Source organism: Protomyctophum bolini (genome assembly GCF_963924005.1).
Source record: "Protomyctophum bolini genome assembly, chromosome: 18".
In the NCBI taxonomy this organism is placed as follows: Eukaryota; Metazoa; Chordata; class Actinopteri; order Myctophiformes; family Myctophidae; genus Protomyctophum; species Protomyctophum bolini.
Genome location: NC_137879.1, coordinates 35,856,498 through 35,866,965, shown reverse-complemented (window position 1 = coordinate 35,866,965; position 10,468 = coordinate 35,856,498).

Genomic DNA, 10,468 nt, shown 5'->3' with positions numbered 1-10,468 from the left:
AGCACCTTGATGTCATGACATGGGACTTGAACCGGCCAACTGACTGTAGCAGAGGCATCGGGCCAAGCGCTCCACACCATTACGCCACGGCACCTTTGGGCATTCAGCAGATGTCTCCGGGTGCTTTTGAGTTTTTATTTTTTATTCTAGCCTTGAAAAGTTCAAATTACTGCAGCATTGAGCTGTAGGAGGAACAGGCCTTGAACATGGAATGTCTGTACTGAAACCCTGATGATTAGACCACTGCACCATCAGTCAGACACTCTCAGGCAAAGTCTCCTGGTAATTTTGAAGTGATCTTTTGTTCGTTAGCCTTCAGTTAGTAAAGTTTAAATAACACAGCATCATATTAATCAGATCTTTCTTAGCGCTGTTGAGGTCTTCTTTTGTATGATAGTGTAACAGCCGGGAATCGAACCCTGGTCTCCCACGTGGAAAGCCAACATCTTAACCACTACGACATTTTGAGTTATCCTCATTTCTCATCATTTTGGACCATGGGCTATAGCCCATATCGTACGGCATACTATAGCACGCCGCTTTTCATCGTTTTTGAGGATTTGAAAATAATGAAAATATGAAAAAAACGATGGGTTATAGCCCATGTCTCATTTAACCAGCCTTTTAGAATTTAGATGGACAGTGAAAATGTTCTTCAGGAGACTAGAACCCTGACTAAAACGATATGGGCTATAGCCCATGGTCCAAAATGATGAGAAACGAGGATAAGTTTTTTTTTTCAAAATTTCAAAAAACATGGGCTATAACCCATCGTTTCTTTTCATTTTTTTCAAATCCTCAAAAATGATGAAAAACGGCATGCTATAGTATATCATACGATAAGGGCTATATCCCATGGTCCAAAATGATGAGAAACGAGGATAACTTTTTTTTTCAAAATTTCAAAAAACATGGGCTATAACCCATCGTTTTTTTATTTTTTCATTTTTTTCAAATCCTCCAAAATGATTAAAAACGGCGTGCTATAGTATGCCGTACGATATGGGCTATAGCCCATGGTCCAAAATGATGAGAAACGAGGCTAACTTTTTTTTTCAAAATTTCAAAAAACATGGGCTATAACCCATCGTTTTTTCATTTTTTCATTTTTTTCAAATCCTCCAAATGATGAAAAACGGCGTGCTATAGTATGCCGTACGATATGGGCTATAGCCCATGGTCCAAAATGATGAGAAACGAGGCTAACTTTTTTTTTCAAAATTTCAAAAAACATGGACTATAACCCATCGTTTTTTTATTTTTTCATTTTTTTCAAATCCTCCAAAATGATGAAAAACGGCGTGCTATAGTATGCCGTACGATATGGGCTATAGCCCATGGTCCAAAATGATGAGAAACGAGGCTAACTTTTTTTTTCAAAATTAAAAAAAACATGGGCTATAACCCATCGTTTTTTCATTTTTTTCAAATCCTCCAAAATGATGAAAAACGGCGTGCTATAGTATGCCGTACGATATGGGCTATAGCCCATGGTCCAAAATGATGAGAAACGAGGCTAACTTTTTTTTTCAAAATTTCAAAAAACATGGGCTATAACCCATCGTTTTTTTATTTTTTCATTTTTTTCAAATCCTCCAAAATGATGAAAAACGGCGTGCTATAGTATGCCGTACGATATGGGCTATAGCCCATGGTCCAAAATGATGAGAAACGAGGCTAACTTTTTTTTTCAAAATTTCAAAAAACATGGGCTATAACCCATCGTTTTTTTATTTTTTCATTTTTTTCAAATCCTCCAAAATGATGAAAAACGGCGTGCTATAGTATGCCGTACGATATGGGCTATAGCCCATGGTCCAAAATGATGAGAAACGAGGCTAACTTTTTTTTTCAAAATTTCAAAAAACATGGGCTATAACCCATCGTTTTTTTATTTTTTCATTTTTTTCAAATCCTCCAAAATGATGAAAAACAGCGTGCTATAGTATGCCGTACGATATGGGCTATAGCCCATGGTCCAAAATGATGAGAAACGAGGCTAACTTTTTTTTTCAAAATTTCAAAAAACATGGGCTATAACCCATCGTTTTTTCATTTTTTTCAAATCCTCCAAATGATGAAAAACGGCGTGCTATAGTATGCCGTACGATATGGGCTATAGCCCATGGTCCAAAATGATGAGAAACGAGGCTAACTTTTTTTTTCAAAATTTCAAAAAACATGGACTATAACCCATCGTTTTTTTATTTTTTCATTTTTTTCAAATCCTCCAAAATGATGAAAAACGGCGTGCTATAGTATGCCGTACGATATGGGCTATAGCCCATGGTCCAAAATGATGAGAAACGAGGCTAACTTTTTTTTTCAAAATTTAAAAAAACATGGGCTATAACCCATCGTTTTTTCATTTTTTTCAAATCCTCCAAAATGATGAAAAACGGCGTGCTATAGTATGCCGTACGATATGGGCTATAGCCCATGGTCCAAAATGATGAGAAACGAGGCTAACTTTTTTTTTCAAAATTTCAAAAAACATGGGCTATAACCCATCGTTTTTTTTATTTTCATTTTTTAAAAATCCTCCAAAATGATGAAAAACGGCGTGCTATAGTATGCCGTACGATATGGGCTATAGCCCATGGTCCAAAATGATGAGAAACGAGGCTAACTTTTTTTTTCAAAATTTCAAAAAACATGGGCTATAACCCATCGTTTTTTAATTTTTAAATTTTTTTCAAATCCTCCAAATGATGAAAAACGGCGTGCTATAGTATGCCGTACGATATGGGCTATAGCCCATGGTCCAAAATGATGAGAAACGAGGCTAACTTTTTTTTTCAAAATTTCAAAAAACATGGGCTATAACCCATTGTTTTTTTATTTTTTCATTTTTTTCAAATCCTCCAAAATGATGAAAAACGGCGTGCTATAGTATGCCGTACGATATGGGCTATAGCCCATGGTCCAAAATGATTAGAAACGAGGCTAACTTTTTTTTCCAAAATTTCAAAAAACATGGGCTATAACCCATCGTTTTTTTATTTTTTCATTTTTTTCAAATCCTCCAAAATGATGAAAAACGGCGTGCTATAGTATGCCGTACGATATGGGCTATAGCCCATGGTCCAAAATGATTAGAAACGAGGCTAACTTTTTTTTCCAAAATTTCAAAAAACATGGGCTATAACCCATCGTTTTTTTATTTTTTCATTTTTTTCAAATCCTCCAAAATGATGAAAAACGGCGTGCTATAGTATGCCGTACGATATGGGCTATAGCCCATGGTCCAAAATGATGAGAAACGAGGCTAACTTTTTTTTTCAAAATTTCAAAAAACATGGGCTATAACCCATCGTTTTTTCATTTTTTTCAAATCCTCCAAAATGATGAAAAACGGCGTGCTATAGTATGCCGTACGATATGGGCTATAGCCCATGGTCCGAAATGATGAGAAACGAGGCTAACTTTTTTTTTCAAAATTTCAAAAAACATGGGCTATAACCCATCGTTTTTTAATTTTTTTCAAATCCTCCAAAATGATGAAAAACGGCGTGCTATAGTATGCCGTACGATATGGGCTATAGCCCATGGTCCAAAATGATGAGAAACGAGGCTAACTTTTTTTTTCAAAATTTCAAAAAACATGGGCTATAACCCATCGTTTTTTTATTTTTTTCAAATCCTCCAAAATGATGAAAAACGGCGTGCTATAGTATGCCGTACGATATGGGCTATAGCCCATGGTCCAAAATGATGAGAAACGAGGCAAACTTTTTTTTTTCAAAATTTCAAAAAAATGGGCTATAACCCATCGTTTTTTAATTTTTTTCAAATCCTCCAAAATGATGAAAAACGGCGTGCTATAGTATGCCGTACGATATGGGCTATAGCCCATGGTCCAAAATGATGAGAAACGAGGCTAACTTTTTTTCCCAAAATTTCAAAAAACATGGGCTATAACCCATCGTTTTTTTTATTTTTTTCAAATCCTCCAAAATGATGAAAAACGGCGTGCTATAGTATGCCGTACGATATGGGCTATAGCCCATGGTCCAAAATGATGAGAAACGAGGCTAACTTTTTTTTTCAAAATTTCAAAAAACATGGGCTATAACCCATCGTTTTTTCATTTTTTCATTTTTTTCAAATCCTCCAAAATGATGAAAAACGGCGTGCTATAGTATGCCGTACGATATGGGCTATAGCCCATGGTCCGAAATGATGAGAAACGAGGCTAACTTTTTTTTTCAAAATTTCAAAAAACATGGGCTATAACCCATCGTTTTTTAATTTTTTTCAAATCCTCCAAAATGATGAAAAACGGCGTGCTATAGTATGCCGTACGATATGGGCTATAGCCCATGGTCCAAAATGATGAGAAACGAGGCTAACTTTTTTTTTCAAAATTTCAAAAAACATGGGCTATAACCCATCGTTTTTTTATTTTTTTCAAATCCTCCAAAATGATGAAAAACGGCGTGCTATAGTATGCCGTACGATATGGGCTATAGCCCATGGTCCAAAATGATGAGAAACGAGGCAAACTTTTTTTTTCAAAATTTCAAAAAAATGGGCTATAACCCATCGTTTTTTTGTTTTTTTATTTTTTTCAAATCCTCCAAAATGATGAAAAACGGCGTGCTATAGTATGCCGTACGATATGGGCTATAGCCCATGGTCCAAAATGATGAGAAACGAGGCTAACTTTTTTTTCCAAAATTTCAAAAAACATGGGCTATAACCCATCGTTTTTTTTATTTTTTTCAAATCCTCCAAAATGATGAAAAACGGCGTGCTATAGTATGCCGTACGATATGGGCTATAGCCCATGGTCCAAAATGATGAGAAACGAGGCTAACTTTTTTTTTCAAAATTTCAAAAAACATGGGCTATAACCCATCGTTTTTTCATTTTTTCATTTTTTTCAAATCCTCCAAAATGATGAAAAACGGCGTGCTATAGTATGCCGTACGATATGGGCTATAGCCCATGGTCCAAAATGATGAGAAACGAGGCTAACTTTTTTTTTCAAAATTTCAAAAAACATGGGCTATAACGCATCGTTTTTTTCATTTATTCATTTTTTTAAATCCTCAAAAATGATGTAAAACAACGTGCTATAGTATGCCATATGATATGGGCTATAGCCCATGGTCCAAAATGATGAGAAACGAGGCTAACTTTATTTTTGCAAAACACATTTTTGGAACAAAATGCCTCAAACCATGCAATTGCCATGATGGTGTAAGAACACATTTTTCACATTGTTTCATCTTGGTTTGGAACAAATTTTCATTCTAACAAATGCTGCCATTATGATACATCTAAGTAAAAACAAGGTGTTCAACTGCATGAAAAGTAAATACTTTCTAATCAATACATTTCAAACACCACAGGGTATTCAACATTGTGACAACAATGTAGGCCAGTGATTCTCACAGGTCACCCCCGTAATTTCCGTAAATAACATTTTTGTCATTAACTGTACGTATAAATATGTTAACCTTTCCCCCCAAAGTACAAGTAATACCAGGAAAGAGAGAGAATGTTTGCATTGTAGGACAGGCGTTTAACCACATAAACCCCAGCATTATATTCTGGGGGGAGCATTTACCACAAATATCAGATCTACAAGCTCAACGTGTTATGAGCTTGTAGATCTGCTATTTGTTTATGAAAAGACTTGGTGTAGGCCTACTGTAGACTGAAAAAAACCCTGCAAACTGGTGATGGTGATGATGATGATAGGAGGAAGAATGGGGAGACCAGCAGCCACAGGCATAGCAGGTTAATCCCCTGTAGGACCAATGCAAGATACTGCCTCCCTCTTGATCTGATCTAGATCTGCTATTTTCAGCAAATGTTTGCCAATATTAATAGAATAAGGATGCTAGGGTTCATGTGATTAAGATTGCATAGTGGAACACACAAACACATCTCTGTAGAGCCCCCAAACAGAATTCTCTGTCCCCTCTTCTGAACGGGACACTTCTCAACCTGTAAGAAATCGAACTGAGACTATACATTTACTGAAATATGTAAGGGTAATCCACTGTACAAAATAAAATGAAACTGCTTTACTTTTACTGTATATAAAGACTGTGCGTTTTAGGCTGCCTATATAGTTCCCGGCATCAGAGGGCCAAACCCCTGTAGACTTTCGTCATACACAAACATTATATTCCCATTGACAATGAATGGATCATTTTATGTCATAGTGTCTGAGCAAAATAGGCATACTGGGTGCCCTACTACATAGTCTACTCAGGGTGACCCATAGCGGGTTGCTCACTGTGATTATGTAGATTCCATCCTCACGGCTATCATGATTGGTAGACAGGTGCTGATGAGGGGTTGGAAAGCGTCAGGGAGTCCCTCGTTTCATGACTGGTTTGTGGAGATAGGCAAGGTTGCAGCATACGAAGAAATGGCATATAGGAGGTCCGACAGACTGGATATATCCGGAAATGGGGAGGATACAAAATGCATATTGCCGTCAGAGATTCCATTGTGGTGGTGTGAGCGCAACATCCCTTTCTCTTTTGTTTTCCTTGAATACAGTGTAAATTAATATTACCCAGGTTCAATGGCATTTCTTTTTCCTTTAATTATTATTTTATTATTATTATTTTATTGTATGGTATTATCTTTTCAGTAAAGATTTCGTTGTGTAATGTATTTATTATTTTCTTGTCTAGTTTTGTTTCATTTGTTGTATGATTATTCTAGGTACATTCTCAGTGATTCCCTTGTGACTAAAATGAAAAAGCAATACAAATTTTAATCGTAAAAAAGAAAATAGGCATACTGGGCTCCATCTTGAGCCACCCCTTACTTATCCCTAAACTTATTTTTTTGTACCATTTTAAAACATTTAAAAACAGTTCAACTAGCCAATCTACATTGACACGTTGTTGACTTGTAGATCGGCTATTTGTACTGTTTTAAAATAGTAAAACAAGATATAGGGCATATTGTTTGTTTTACGTCATGATGATGTACAATGTTAATTAATAGGCATCTGCAACATAATGACAACAGATTGTTATATGCTGGCATAGCCAGTATATACTGTACCTAATGCAGTTATGTAAGGCTGGTAAGCCATTTGACTATACTACCCGTGTGCATGCATTAACATACTATATATGTATCCACAATATGCAACACCATTTTTTTAAATGTTAAATATACAGTTGCAACACCAACCATTGACAGCTCACATCCAACCTGATTGTACCAGACGCCCTGAGGGCGAGGTTGCGTGCACACATCCGCCTGGGTGACGGCAGACTGCTGGGCGAGCACTGGCGCTTTGGCATGGGGGGGGGTCAGATCAAGAGTCTTGAGTCTATAGGGTTTGATGAGGTCAGATGGAATGGAATATGGAATGTCAGAACAGGCAGAACAGGTCAACTCCATATGGACATCGAAGGGTGGCAGCAGGGGCAATGTCTTGAGTGTACAGGGTTTGATGAGGTCAGATCAACCTATGGAATTAATTCTGTATTGGCCATATATGGAGCGTGTCACGAAGCGTGACTGACGGACAGGCTGACAGGTTCTGCAGGTTTTCATAGTAAACTGCGAGCTACAGTCGCAATTAAACAAAGTTTAACTCACCAACATTTCAGCTGTTGCCTACGGAAAGCTTAAATTATTTTATTTCTATGTAATGCAATAGTACACAACTATTGCAGTTTCTGATGAGCCAATGAAGTCCACAGTAGCTGAAATATGCCATATGAATCAGTTATGTCACGTTTTTCAATCCAAGGACCCCGTCTAGCTGAGAGAGATATACAGTAGGCCTATAAAATGTTGCTGATTAAACGTTTTAATACATTTCATAGATTTGTACTTGTTTGACAGCACTGTCAGTGTTAAATTAATGTTTTTGATGTATATATTTTACATTTAAAATACACTTTTTGTTAGTGTGATTTACCCACTTAAACCGTCTATACTTATTAAAACCTTTGGCACTGTACTTCTTTTTCCCTAATAATTATAATAAGGGTAAAAAAAAAAATATATATATATATATATATATGGGTAATAATAATAATAGGCCTTTATTGAAACCTGTGTCAATATTATAATGCAATAATAGGGTGGTGGGGGTCACACAGAAACGCTGATTTCTGCATATATGTGTATTTACCCGCCGTCTCCGATTGCCAATCGTCAATGCATTCATATACATTAAGGTCGGAATCGCTAACCCCTAACCCAACATATAGAGGTTCAGTGGACGTGATCTGGAAGGTGTACAGGTGTGTCAGAGTGTCCTCTGAGGACACGTCATAGAAAGACAGAGTCCCAGCGGGACGGTCCACATACACTCCTACTCTCCAGACCCCGTTGGAGCGGCTGGGACGGAAAGGTAGGACAGTCACAGTCCTATTGTGTCTGACAGTGTAAGGGTGACCCGAATCACAATCCAGACACCAGGACATGCCATTGTGTCCAAGCCGTCCTTTCCTGCTGATTCTTCTGTCAGTCCCTGCTATAGCAACCAGTGCCCATCCACTGCACTCGACCTCAGAGTAGCAGCGTTTGCTCACACTCTCTGCACTCAGGACCTGAGGCCAGGAATCAAACCTCTCAGGATGAGGAGGATACTTCTGTTCCGGTTCAGGGAACGGAAGACATATCTTCCTGTTGTTCTCAGACAGAGAGAGGTTTGTGTGTGCTGTGTTTGTGTCCAGTGTGAGACGCTGGAAATCTGATGAGAAAACAACACAGTAAACATTAAGTACACCATTCACCGTGGCGCACGCGCGCGCGCGTACACCCACCCACCCACCCACCCACCCACACACACACACACACACACACACACACACACACACACACACACACACACACACACACACACACACACACACACACACACACACACACACACACACACACACACACACACACAATTTACAATTACAATTTAGGCATCCATTAGACGCTCATTAGACAATGTCAATATTGAGAGATACTCACATCCTTTAATGAGATGAGGATTGAACCGATCTTCTCCACCATGTTTCACTCTGTAGGAGTAGAACAACAATGCCTCAATGTCTGACTGTCTAACACAACGTCTCCACTAGCTGACACTACAGTGTTTCACTCTGTAGGAGTAGAACAACAATGCCTCAATGTCTGACTGTCTAACACAACGTCTCCACTAGCTGACACTACAGTGTTTCACTCTGTAGGAGTAGAACAACAATGCCTCAATGTCTGACTGTCTAACACAACGTCTCCACTAGCTGACACTACAGTGTTTCACTCTGTAGGAGTAGAACAACAATGCCTCAATGTCTGACTGTCTAACACAACGTCTCCACTCCTAATATTATCCTGACCAGGCAGCTCATCCTGACAACTCACTGCTGCCCCCTGGAGGACCTCCCGTTGTGTCTTTGTAGCTCATAACTGCCACTAAACATATCAGACATTTGGTATGCGTGCACAAGTCACACAACAGTGTAATCAGGGCCGGTTCTAGGCATAAGCAATATAAGCAGTGGCTTGGGGCCACAACCACAAAGGGGGCCACATATAGTCTTTTTTTTTATGTCCAATGTATTTGCATTTAAGTTCATAAAGTTAACATGAGAACATATAAATGTATTTGAAATTAAATAATAATGTTAATTTTCAGGATTCCAATTCACATTTACTAATTTGCATAACATTTTTGAATAGTTAAAATGGCCAGTCTACAAGCTCACAACGCTAGTTGAACTATTCAAAAATGTTTTTCAAAATAGTAAAAAAAAAAGGCAAAGTAGTTTAGGGATAAGGGGTTTAGCTGCCACATGTGTCTGTGGCCTATATGTATTATTTACAGTGGAAAATGGTGCAGCAAAAACAGGATCTATTTGCTACAAAAGCAAAGGAGGGCAGTACTGAGCAAATACATTTGCTGAAAAACGATTTCACCGTTGAGAGAAAGTGTTTCCTTCTTTTTTCTTGAGCTTAATTAGGCAGATACAGGCTTTGAGAAAAACAGCAAAGACCCAGAACCTCCATCTGCTCACTGAGCTTGATCTTGGTGGTGTAACAATATATAACTATAATAACTCTCCACAATCATAATCCGTGGAGACCCACAGCCTGGGCGTCCACAATCTCCACTTAGAAACTCGTTCACCTCTGATCAAAGTTAGTAGCCCTTGCATGGAACTAGGTGTGACGGTGCATTCCTTTAAATCCTGGCATGCTCTTTTTATCGTTATCTAATCACCCATCATGTACATGATGGTTTTGACTCTTATCTTTCTGTTTCCATTGCCCATTCTCATACAACTATGTAAGGTCTAAGACGTCTCATCAAGATGTCACAAACTATCGAAGCTACCGTAACCGTACCAAACCAAATAGTTTTGGTTTGATAAGGTAGAACTGGTAGAACTTGATCTCCTCCTGACCTCAAGGCTTACGTCAGTCAGACGGCCCAGATGGGGCAAACCACAACCACATTAGCGGACGGGGGGGGGGG